This window comes from Notothenia rossii, assembly GCF_949606895.1.
Source record: "Notothenia rossii genome assembly, chromosome: 3".
Classification (NCBI taxonomy): Eukaryota; Metazoa; Chordata; class Actinopteri; order Perciformes; family Nototheniidae; genus Notothenia; species Notothenia rossii.
In genome coordinates, this window is record NC_136901.1 from 19,058,631 (window position 1) to 19,072,044 (window position 13,414).

Below are 13,414 nucleotides of genomic sequence, written 5' to 3' on the forward strand. Positions count from 1 at the left end.
TTTTCACTTTATAGGAAAAAAACATACTTTATATTGTAAAATAGGTATTAGAGAGGATGGATTCAACACAAAAAATTGATATATATCTTATCACAATGTTTCAATATTGGTATGTTTCTTAAAAGGTACTCCATACATATAAAGTACAAAATAATCAGACATGGAAGTCTGTTTATAACTTATTTTATAAATGAAATACCTGAAATGAGTTACCTGCCTGATCAACATTAAATTCATCTAAGACTTTTCGAAAATGTAATTGACTGTCGAACCAAAATGTCAAGTATTCTCAAATGTGAGGATTTGCTTTTTTTATTTGTCATATCTGACCTTGTTTGTGGACAAATCAAGCATACTGAATAAGGCCTAACTGTTGTCTTTAAGAGGTCGTGAAAGCTACTTTTAAACAATACAGTCAAAAGTATATCATTTAACCTGTGTATGTATTTAGTTGTATAGTAGCTCATGTTGTGTGTGTTCACGTCACAGTTTGAGGTTGGGGGTGCAAACATCCTGCCCCCCGCCCCGGTGCCTTGTGCATCCTGCAGAAGAAACACAATAATTCGTATTGTTTCTTTTTATACACGCAGCACCAGAAACATGTGGCACTTTATCAGAGACTAATCTGCTCGGAACACATTTATTTTGTTTCTTTTTCTTTCCAATGAGAAATCAGTTTGCTTTTATTTTATTTTCAGTGGTTTATTTATAACAGGTGTGCTAGCACATTATATTCTGGGCTGAACATCAGTCAGTGCAGCAGCAGCTCTGCATACAGAGGGAGGACATGCAGTGGTGGAAAGCAACTAAGAGTATTACTTAAGTACTGTACTTAAGTACACATTGAGATATTTGTACTATTCTATTTGAGCCTGAGTATTTTACTTTTACACTAGTTTATACTTGTCTTATACTATACATTTTGGAAGCCAATTATATACTTTATTATTTTACAGATGTATATACAGATGTATTTACTTTATAAATTCAAATGTTGACACACAATACGAAGGAAAAACTTTAAAAAATATAATAATTAGCTAAAGATTAAACCTTTCACCATTATATTAAAGGTAGTGTAGGTAAGAATGCAGAAACCAGCCCGAGTGCGCTAAAATTTGAAACTACGCAGCCGAAAAAAATCTGCCACTTCCTTCAGACTTCCTTACAGAGCCCCTCCTCCAACACACACGAACGCGCACATGACCAATGAGAGCACGAGATAAGTTTGTGCACAGATGGAAGGCTGACAGGCAGGTAGGCCATCCAGTTATTTTAGCCGGGCCGGCTCAGATGATTGGTCGTGCTTTTTACAGCACTACGGCTTCCACAGATGACGTTTTTTTATGGATTTTTTGTCAAAGCACTTAAGATATTTATTGCTATCGGGATGTTAAGAGCATTCCATGGAATATAACAAAAAGTGTTTCTGAAGTGAATTACCTACCCCACCTTTAAGAACTGAAGAGTGGGTAAACCGAAAAGTAATTGGTAGCAATTTTGCAAAGAAGTTTTTTTTGTTTTTTAAATGTGAACATTTTCTGCTTTCAGTACTTTAAGTCCTAATACTTTGAGTACATTTTCCTCATCATTATTGTACTTAAGTAGCATTCTCGATGCAGTACTTTAACTTGAAATTAAGTATTTTTAGATTGTGGTCTTAGTACTTTTACTCAACTAAAGAATCTGAATACTTTCCACTTCTGATGACTAGTTGAAACTGACATAGTGTGTAGTCAGGACCCCAGGACAGCTCAGTGCTCCTGTCGTAGGTTCTTCAGGGGGGTGAGCCCTTGTGTCCTGTATCTGTTCTCCTCTCAGGTTTTTTATTGTCACTGTTGCCGAGTCAAGCTGTTGTCTGAGATGATCAAATAATTCAGACTGAATTCCCTTTTCAAGAGGACATTTTATTTTTGCATGTTTGAATAGCATTCTCAATCCCTGTTGTCATTTCATCCCTTCAATTAAAATCTTTACAAATGTAGCTTAGGCAGAGATTATTCTTATCTTTTGGTGCGTAGAGTTTATGTATCACAGAGAGCTTTTTCCCACCATCAGATTTTGATCCTTTTCTGAATACTAAACCAGTCGAGGAATCTTTTAAATCACCATTGTTCAAGTTTTTGTGCACGAAGGGCAATGAAACAAACTGTACACACTATGTTGTTAAATTATCATCTTATAAAAGTGCTAACCTGTTAGCAAACTGTTGCTTATTTACACATCCAGCAGAGCAAGTTAGCATCCATCTGCGGTTGTGTTTCTGCCCACCTGATAGAAACACATATGTTCAACTGTAGCTCTGTTTTGGACTCCACCAACAGAACATCTGGCTTTATAGTGGTTAAACTCTCCGGCAGCTAGTGTCTAACTCTGTCTTTCTGCTGAGCAGGTAGAACACAGTGGGTTTCTCATGGTTATTTTAGTATAAAACAACTGTTTTTGTAAATGACGTTGATGAGAAGAATGATAGACTTAACAAAAAAATGCAAAGATCTGTGCTTTTAAACCAAAACAAAAAGTCAAAAGATGCTAAAATCATCCTTACCCTAACCAACCCAAACTTTTTATATAATTCCCGCATCCCAAACCATGATGAAAAGCTATATACTGTATATTAGCTTATTTAGATGTTTAACAATCCAGCACAATAATTTTCAATTCTGATTCCTCATAAAATATGATTGTTCTCACGCATTGCCTGCCTGTGTTTAGTTCATTACCCGTGTTATCCCTGAATTCATATAAATGTATTGGTACCCACATTTTGCCATCTCATTCATCCATAGTTTGTATTGAATGGTGCAGCTCTAAATGTACATGCGCAGCAGTACTCACAAAGAACTCCAACTAATAACTCCAAAACATACATAAGTGCCATCATAGTTTGATTGACAGGTCTTTATCACCTAAAATGATGACGAACTAGAGATTAAAACGTCGATCCAAATGGTCATACATTCCTGTATAGCAGTATTCAGCTGACTCTCCGTGGTATGATTAAGCATCTCTGCATTACTGTAACACTCTCTGTGAATGGGAACTACACACAGTGACAGACAATAGCACATTATCACTCCCAGTAAAACCTCTGGACATGTGACTGTGTGGGTTTCCATTCACTCTCATCACACGGCTATTATTCAGAGGCATTCAGCTGGTGTGACCCTGTTATTAATCTTGATCCATGTCCAGCCTCAGCCGGTCCAGATGGAGAGTGTTTCTGTCCTCAACTGGTCTCTGTCTGAGGCTGACGGGATAATTCCAACAGAAGTATTTTCTGTTTTTGTCGCACAGCAGTGAAAGCTGTTATTTAGCGTGAAGTTGGTGGGAATACCAGGCATTCCTCCCTAGTTTGGCCTGAACGTGGTGCATTCAGCCTTGGGTTTTACTGTAAATGTGTCATCAGTGGAAGCATTTGGTCTCTAACGCTACTATCTCTGCCCTTTCTGTTGTTTATCTCTGCATGTATTGACATTACATGTTGGTGGAAACTGTGATCCTGACACAGGGTCCTATTCTGCAGATTTTCAGCTTCATTTGAGTATTTAGTGTCTCTACTGTGACATGTCTCCATGCTTTAATGTTCAAAAAGCTGCAGCACCTCTTTTCACCCTCTGTCTGAAAGCAGAGGCTGCTCTGATTGGTTAGCTAGCCGCCTCTGTTGTGATTAGTCAATTGCTTAGAGATTGCCCGCCACTTGGCCTATCACGTACAATGTACAATAGCCTGTGTTCATGAGTTTACTTGTTTAGGTTATTCATTTGGGTTCATGATGTGAGATATTGAAGAGATGATGGCACTTTCCAAAAACTATTTGTATTGTTCTTTCTTTCTTATTTGATTTCTTGTAATTGTATTGTTGAGGAACCTGTGACCCAAGTTTTTCATTCATTGCATACTACACCGTAGGGATAAAAAAAAAAAAACTTTCCATGGGAATAATGGGAATTGAGGGTAATGTAATCGAGTTGTATCTTATCCAAGCATAAAAAGAAACATTTTGTTTTGTCATAAGAAAAACATCCATGCAAAATGATACAATTAAAAAAACATTACATTTCAACAGATTTATTTGTAAGTAGAACAGAACAAGTTTTAATTATTTTATTGAACAATATTACTCATCCCCCCAACCCCACTCATTCAAAAATGAACAGATATTCACCCCCCCATCCAAAAATCCCCACAAGAAATCATCTGTGCATGTGATGGCTGAAATTCAAGGTGTTTTTTTAATATATATAAACTAAACGCTTTCATTTGAAATTGTGAGTTTAGTGTTTTTGACCCTAAGAAACACTGATGCATTAATCAACAATAATCCACAGCTCTCTCTCTGCTCCAGAGGATTTAAAATATATATACCCCCCCCCAAGCAGTAACCCCCCAAAGCAGTAAACCTAGGGGAAACACTGAATGGCATGGATATTCAAGTGTACTTGAATGGCATCTGTTTGTTTTAGTCAAGATTAAGCTAAAATATACTTTCCCCAACTATATTTAAGTTCCCTATGAAGGGCCAACCTTCAATTTAGAAAATTCCCAGTTTATTCCCGTTTATTCCCTTAAATTCCTGTTAATTTGCATGGAAAGTTTCCATCTTTGAAAATTCCCGGAATTGTGCAACCCTAGATATGATACCATATGGCAGGGGTTTTCTAAGTGTGGGTAGGTGAGCCTCCCCTCAGAGAACATAAGAACAGCCGCTCCCCCCCTCCCAATTATTATTGCTGTTATTATTATTATTATTATTATTGTTGTTGTTGCTATAATGCAGGGGTATTCAATTGCTTTTCAAAGAGGTCCAGTAAGAGAAAATGTAATTAAATGCTCTGTTTTCGCTGTCTACCTTCCGCCATTTGAAATTACTCCGACTGTTTCTCTCCTCTTAGTCTCTGTGTTTGTGTTTGAATCTATCGTGCTGACTGCACCGATTTGATTGGCTGAGTAGCGTCACCTCCTTAAAACATTAAACAATAACTTTTTTAAACCTTTTTATTTTTATGTTTTAAACATATTGTATAAAACTCCCCCACTACTTGGACTATTCCTTGCACCCCTCTAGAATAAGCCCGAATGGTCTCAACCATATTGCATCAGTAACGTGCACTTGTTATTATAACAAGATCGCAAGGACACTGGTAGCGATCGGAAAATTGAGTGTTGTTCAGTTTGTGTGTTGTGGAACATGCGTGTCCGTGCATGAAAATATACCACACACCCAATTACAATTGCAGGTTCAATTCACTACCCTGGAAGTTAATACAGTTGTGGACAGCCGTTCTTCCTTGCATGTCAGTCGTCGACACCTTCTTACAGAGGACAGGCACATCTAGCTGCAGCACGACCCGTATATTTCCGCACGCCGTGTCCTCAAGACATATTTCTTCTAACATTTTAACATGGTGGATAAATCCTTATATGCTCCCGGTAACACACTGAACGTCAACTTTGCCTCCTTATTACACTCACCCCTACTTTAGTGGGAACAATGAGTCTGCGTCTTTGATGCACAGAGGAATAAACGCAGCCTTGACCGGTACTTGCTTTTGATCAAAGTCAATGCGGAAAACCTGCACTCACACAGGTAGGTGGAGGTGAAGGGAATGAGCACTTTTACAGCCTTTTTGGCGAGGTGGGGGAACTCTGTCTCCACAGACAGCCACAAGTGTGTAAGTGTCACTTTACTCGTCTTTTTCTCGTTCTTTTGTGTCTTACGCTGCGCCTCCCCTGAAGCTCTCTGGCGCCCCCCAGGGGAGGCGCGCCTCACACTTTGAAAACCGCTGCCATATGTCATTTTAATCTTGAATTCTTGGTTAAGCGGTGTACTGAGGTCAAACTTCTCCTGAACATTTCAAACTGGAGTAGGGTTGCAGATTTGGTGCTGAGCAAGTGAACATTTCTCAGAGAGAAGCCATGGTATTCTATTACGGCCCGTCCACACGGCGGCGTGCGTTGAAGCTTCAACGCTTCTTCCCATTCACTTGGGGTGACGTCACGCTTTTCCGAACTGCATTGTGGTTCCGTCGCTTCACTTTGCTCGCTTCAAAAGTTGAGAAAAGTTCAACTTTTGAAGCTTCGACGGAAGCGTCGGCCGATCAAATCATATGCCAGTACAAGCTCTAGCCAATCAAACCGCGTGCTTGTGTGTCCGGGGCGGGAGATTCATGTGATTGGTTGCATCCAGTCTGTAGGGTTAAAGACTCCTTGTCCATCAACTAAAATGGAAAAGTATATTGATTTCTTGTATTATCAATGTTGATATAGTGCCCTTCCTATAAGTACAAGTACATAGGCACGTGTGCATCTCATAGTTTCACTGTGTAGAGCATATGTATATGTATATTTGTGTTCCCTGGAGGACATGACAATCATGATGTTGAATTGTTTTTGGGATGGATTACTTTGAAATGTCTTACCCACATGTATGTTCCCCAAAGGATGAATTGTTATGTTAAGCCCTTGATATCTCGTCAGTCAGCACGTTAGCATGTTAACAAGCTAACTTGCTGTTTAACATGCTTAACATTATTGCATGCTATTGGTAGCACGTTTGGATCTTTACACATTTAGCTCAAATCACTGCTGTGCCTTAGTAACACCACAAGGCTTCTAACATGGCAGCAGACAAGTAGTATGATCCAATGTTTTATCAATAATGGATCAAACTATATATAATGTATATATTTCAAATAATTACTGTCGTGGCCAATTGTCCAAAAGAAAATCAATGTTCAAAGGCCACTTAGTCTGGGAGGCGAGTTCGAGTATTGACTCGCGTATATTCAAAAAAGTAGATACTTGCTTGTTCCATTCAGGTGCTTTATTTAGAGGTTCAACATGAGCTGGCGGCCCACTTCCGACGTGCAACATTTGCACAGTATTTAAAACAAAAACAAACAAACAAGATCCCTCGGTCTTACGGATTTGTACGGTCAAAAACTTTTCCCAACTTGGCTCTCTAGACTTCCTGCTGTGTCATGCTGGCAGCTTCATTTATACCCGAGCACGCCCCTAAGATTGCTTTCTATAAATAACAAAACATAAACTAGAGCTGTCCATAAGCAAGATAACACGTTACAAAACAGTATAATAATAATTCACAGTATTTCAGCTCATTTAAGTTAAATTAAAGAATATTCAATTCGCGCACAAAAACATAATTCATTACCATAAAATAATGTGCCTAAATAGCTCTTACAATTCCAGCCCCTAATTATAAAGGTGGGAAGACTTATAATTAATAATGATAACAAGAGTCATTTCCAAACAAAAATATGGCTAACAATAGCTCAATTATACTCCTAACAAAAAGTTTGCATTTACTTATGGGGGAGGAATCCACCTACACCCCTTGACATAGGATTTCCATAAAACAAACTAAATATACGTATTTTAAGGGATTGTAATGCATTGTGCCATACTGCAAAATTAAAGTGTCCTATTCACAAATGAGGCATGGCTTCAGAGTCACTACTGACCGACTTTAAACAGTCATCAACGTAAAAGTTCCTCAGAACTGTCTCTACGGCCTGAGTTGATGCCGCAGTCCTGTTTTCTTCTGCTGCTGCTATTCTTGAGGCAAAGCTAGCACAGCTGGCAGACGAGGTGGCGCCGAAAATGTGTACAACCATTTTGTAATCAACCATTTCTTGTGTGAGGTCTCCATTAGGCCACCGCAAAAAGCGCAGGAGGTCTGTATCCTCTTCTGGGACTATGACTTGGTGGTACATGGCTTCTATTTCTGCCATCATTGCAACATGCTCTTGTCTAAAACGTGTCAGGACTCCGATGAGGGAGCTTGTAAGGTCAGGACCCTGAAGCAATTCGTTATTGATTGAACTTCCATGGAAACTTGCAGCACAGTCAAAGACCACCCGGAGTTTTTTCTTTTGTGGGTGGTACACACCATGGTGTGGGATATACCACACTCTGTCGTCTTGCCGACTCAGTTGTGTCTCTGGCACCTTGACTGCATATCCCTTGCTTAGCAGGTCACTAATACAGTCTGTGTATTCCTGGTGGAATTCGGGTTTTTTGTTGATTCTCTTCTTTAGGTCAATTGCTCTCTGCACTGCAGCATACTTATTGTTTGGCAAGCTGACCAATGATGTCTTTGTAGGTAGATTGATGTAATAATGTCCTTCAGCATGATGGATCGAGCTGGACACAGAGCTGATGAATTCTTTGTCTTCCTGTGATATTTCCAGTTTGTCGCTGTAGCAATGCTCAGGAAAGTCTGCATTGTATTGCTGTATGAGTAGCCTTTCCACAGTCTCTACTGCAATCCGGTTGATTGTGACTTGGTGCTGCTCACCGTCCTCTGGCTCACTGTCTTCTTGTTCTTTAAGCGGGCCGTTAATAGTCCAGCCAAGGACCGTCTTTACGGCATATGGGCCGTTGTTCTGACTGTGAATGACTTTTCTTGGCTCGAAAGCTTCATACACGTCATTTCCAATTAGGAGTCCTATCTCAGCAGCGATGCACGGCAGCTCTACTTCCTGAAGGTGTGGCCATTTTTCAATGTCTTTCTGAAGAGGAATATGATGCTTTGTTACTGGGATGCTCTTTTGCGTGAAAACCTTTTTTAAGCTGATAAACTTATCTTCTTTGATTCCACAGACCTCCAAATCTCTCAGCAGAGAACTTTTCACTTGTTTGGTTGAGCTCATTGTTGTTAGGGCAAGCTGTGCTCCTTTTCCCTGCAGGTTTAGCTGCCTTGCTAAAGAGTCTGTGCAAAATGTTGCAGAGCTCCCAGGGTCCACGAAGCCGTAGGTTTTCACAAGCTTGCTTCCTTTCTTTGCTTTGATGTAGACCGGAAGAATAGCAAGAACACATCTATCTCCGGCCCCTTCACAGGTAGTAGTCTCCTGGTTTAAGCTCACCAGTGCACTTGAAACTACTGTGTTGTCTGACCTGGCCGCCTCTTGGCCTTCTGCACGTGCATGATTGGAAACATTGTCTATTCTGTGAATGTGTAGCAAGCTTGGGTGTCTTTCTGAACATGTTTGGCATGTCATACTCTTTTTGTAGTCTTTACTCACGTGCCCTTTAACTAGGCATCCAAAACATAGTCCAGATTTCCATATAAAATCCACCTTGTCTTTATGAGGTTTTTCTGCAATCTGATGGCACTCCAATAGTGCATGGTCCTTTTTGCAGAACAAACATGGCTTCATGAAGGCAACATTACTTGACGTCCTGCTATTCACTGTCAGTGGTTTGCAATTATCTTCCTCTGTTGATGTGGCCACACTGGTTGCAAAGATGCTTCCTTTAACCCTTTCACTCCTGGTATTTTTCTCCATTTGTAAAACGTTCCTGCTTTTCGCTTCGGCAGCAGATCCCTGCAGGTCACCAAAGAGAGGGTCAGCCAGGATTTTGGCTTGTCTATCCACAAAGTCTTTGAATCTCACTCTTCTCTGGCTCCTTTCTTGGATCTTGAATGCCAGCACCTTCCATCTTTCTATGAATTTATAGGGTAACTTCGAGATGATAACTCTCATATTTGTAGGGTTATCCAGCTCCTCCATGTAATCCACATCCTCCAGGGCGTTTCTGCAACTTAAAAGGAATAGGGAAACCTTGTTGAGTGCGTGTGAGTCCTCTGGTTTTATTTGCGGTCATTTTAGCACCTTTTCCATCAAAGCGGTGGCAATCTTCAGTGGGTTGCCGTAGCGGTCTTCCAACATGTCCATGGCTTTCTGAAAACCACGGTCGGGGGGCATATGCTGGCAGCTTTTTACAATGTCTTTGGGATCACCTCTTGTATACTGTTCAAGGAAGTACATCTTATCTGCAGCATTGTTTGTTCTGGAGCTGACTGTGTGTTGGAATGCCTTAAGAAAAGATCTGAAGTCGAGCAAGTCACCATAAAAAACAGGAATATCACGTTGTGGGAGAAGGGCGAGCTGCTGATGTTTCACAAGCATTTCTGTTATATCAGTCTGCTTCTTGATTACTTTGCATATGTCCTTTTCATAGTCACTTTGTCGCTGATGTGCACCACTGGCTAATGTACTTGAGTCCAGAGCATTTGGTGCTTTAGGTCTAGCTCCAGGTGCTGAAATAGACCTGACGGGTTTACATGACTGCTTGGGGTTAGTGGATGGCTGTGCCCGGCTTGCTCTTGTGCGCCTTCTTTCTGCCGTGTATTTGCATTGTCCAAATACGTGTTCATTGCATCACTCTTATCCTGTGCGTCATACTCTTCATATATTTTCATTTTAGCATTTGACACTGCTAAAGCTATTTTAATTTTCAGCTCTTCTTTCTCAGCCCGAAGATGTGCCTCCTTAAATGCCAAGGCTTGACTTTGCTTTAGCGAGGCAGCCTTGGCTTTAGCTGCACGCTTTACTTCCTCTCTTAGTCGTGCTGAGGATGTTGTTGAAGCCCTGCTTACTCTACTGGATCTTGCCACCACAGATACACTGTCCATATCAGAAACATCTTCATTGCAGGCTTGTGGTATTTCTTTGTAATGTTCATCACAATTAATCCACACATCAGCTTCATTAATAAAGTCCAGAAACTTCTGAGATTTAGGCTCAAACCAGCTCTCTTGATCATGGCTCTTTTCTTCTTCGTTCATAAAAAGCACAACTGAGCAGTTACAGTCTTTAAACTCTTCAAAGACTGCCTTGAAAAGTTTCATCTTTGAGATAACTTCCGTCAAGTTACAGGTGTTGCCCATTAAAGGCTCAACTTAATTCATTTTGGCGGTGAGTTGTCTTAATTTACCTCTCCTTGCATTGATGCAGAGCTGAAGCCGCTGCTCCATGGCCTTTTCTGTTGGTTTTGCTGCCCTCTTGTGGGCGTCGACCGTAAACGCACCCTCATTGGCGCTGTCTTCCGACATTATTCAACCGGTTCGGTTGACTAAAAGACAACAGCTGTTTTACCCAGTGGCTCGAACTCCAACGGAAAGGCATGCAGAGTAGCGTGACAGCCTGCAGTCCATGTCCACACAGTAGAGGATAATCCAAACGGTCCTTTGCCCCAGTAGCCACGATCAGATCCACTTTGTTTCTGCCGCGGCTCCAGTAGCCACGATCAGATCCACATCCGACAATTCCAGTGATAGTAGGTTCCTACACGCTAGTAATCCTCACGACGTTGTCGGTAAGTTTTTGACTTAATGTAGTGGCCAATTGTCCAAAAGAAAATCAATGTTCAAAGGCCACTTAGTCTGGGAGGCGAGTTCGAGTATTGACTCGCGTATATTCAAAAAAGTAGATACTTGCTTGTTCCATTCAGGTGCTTTATTTAGAGGTTCAACATGAGCTGGCGGCCCACTTCCGACGTGCAACATTTGCACAGTATTTAAAACAAAAACAAACAAACAAGATCCCTCGGTCTTACGGATTTGTACGGTCAAAAACTTTTCCCAACTTGGCTCTCTAGACTTCCTGCTGTGTCATGCTGGCAGCGTCATTTATACCCGAGCACGCCCCTAAGATTGCTTTCTATAAATAACAAAACATAAACTAGAGCTGTCCATAAGCAAGATAACACGTTACAAAACAGTATAATAATAATTCACAGTATTTCAGCTCATTTAAGTTAAATTAAAGAATATTCAATTCGCGCACAAAAACATAATTCATTACCATAAAATAATGTGCCTAAATGGCTCTTACAATTACTATCGTCATCTGTCTAAAATTAGCTAACATTAGCAACAAAGCATCAAAACCCCAGAGACTTGAGGGTGTTTTTTTAATTAAACATTTCAATCTGTGAGATAAGTAGTTTGTTTCCTACTTCAAAAGTTACATTCTTACTTTATTGAGCGCAAAATAAAAAACTCAAAACTTCATATTTAACATTATATCGCCTCATCAACCACTTTTAGGTTTGTTCAAAAAAACGTTGTGTTTTATAGAAGCCATTCAGGCCCAATGCTTTACATCTGCATTCAATATGAAACAGGGTGGTCTCTTTGTAAAGAAATGACAATTTGGACGAAGACTGAATATCATTAGTCGCTCAGCCATCTCGGTGCCTGGTCAAAGTGAAGCTTCCTCTGCAAATTTGCATGAAACCCTAAACTGCTGTTATTTCAGGCCTGGCTATGTAAAAACCATCTGAGAGACGTAACTATCTACTGTAGTCACAGGAAGCCCGTGTTAGAACAGGAAAGAAAACAGGAAGTGACAGCAGCCTAGCCACAGGTTGTGTTCAGGCGACCTGCTTATCCCATTGGTGGCTGCCTCTTTGTTTTGGATGCCCAGATTGAGAATCAGTCCATCTGACGTCAGTTCAGCTGAACGGGGATGAGTGATGTTCCCTGGAAGAATAGAGGAAGCTGAAAGCACAGTATAGCTGTTTCTAAACAACATCCACCATCACCTCTGATGAAGCGTTGTGAGAACATGTGGGTCACAGATTTCCCCCAACGGGTTGAACTGGTTAGGATTGTGGAATATTTCGACAGATAGATTTAGACTTCAGTGTTAAAGCTCTGCACTCTGTACGAAATGTGCCGAGGCCCTCAGAAACTGTCCAACGGTAAATTACATTTAAAACCCATGACATTAAAATGGAGTGAACTTACATCTGAAGTTGCTGCAGTGAAAAATGATAGAGACTGGGTGATATTTTGTTTGGCTTATTTTGATATGTTGTCTTCCCGTCAACTGCAATTCTTATCCTCCTGAATTAAATATTTTTAAATCATATAGAATAACTTAAACCCAAATCTGTGTTGATCAGAAGAACGTAAACCATTTTTGATACCTGTTGACCACAGATGCTATACATTTAAATACAACTCCCAGAATTCAATGACTTAGTAATCCTTCATTTTTCAAGGAACGTAGTTTGGAACCATCCGTGTTATTTTTGTGGACATTAGATGAAATAACCCTCTTAATGTGACATCAAAATATTTAGAAACGGGTCTAAAGGACAAAAGGAAGGTTAACCAAATATTTCTATAAATATTTCAACGATATTGTAGGGTTGACTATCGGTGCTTTCATAAAAAATATTTTTGCAATGAGGTTTTTATTAAATAGTTGTCAGTAGTGTGGATATACTGTAATGACTTGTTGGATAAAAACCTATAATACAAATTTGGAAATTCCAACACTTTATTGTAACGCAGCCTTTTAAACCAGAAATAAAGACATACAGCTGTATGATGATATCTATCATTTAATACGATATCTTGTCTCATATCACAATATGAGCATAATATCGATATATTTCCCTGTCTTTATTTTTAGCTAGCTTGTTGAATAGTTAATATCAAATCAAGCTTTTAGTGTGATTTATGTGAGAAATGAATGACCTCATAGCCATTCATTGGATTCAAAACATTTTGTCTTTCCTCTTTTAATGATAGTATCAAAGACTACTGCCAACAGCATCCAACCAAGGACACTGATATAAAAACCCATAATACTTT

At 40.0% G+C, this 13,414-nt stretch overlaps 1 protein-coding gene across 4 annotated transcripts in view; it reads left to right on the forward strand.

Moving 5' to 3' along the window:
- The window catches only part of map4k2 (mitogen-activated protein kinase kinase kinase kinase 2), a 44,986-nt gene that overhangs the window by 1,027 nt on the left and 30,545 nt on the right, over nt 1-13,414 (forward strand). Inside the window, exon 1 of one of the 4 annotated variants that reach the window (XM_079671718.1) lies at nt 10,987-11,124. The exons of the other annotated variants lie outside the window; for them this stretch is intronic. The gene's annotated coding sequence lies outside the window, so the exon portion shown is untranslated. Of the gene's footprint in view, nt 1-10,986; nt 11,125-13,414 lie in introns of those variants that run through there. 4 annotated transcript variants of the gene reach the window in all.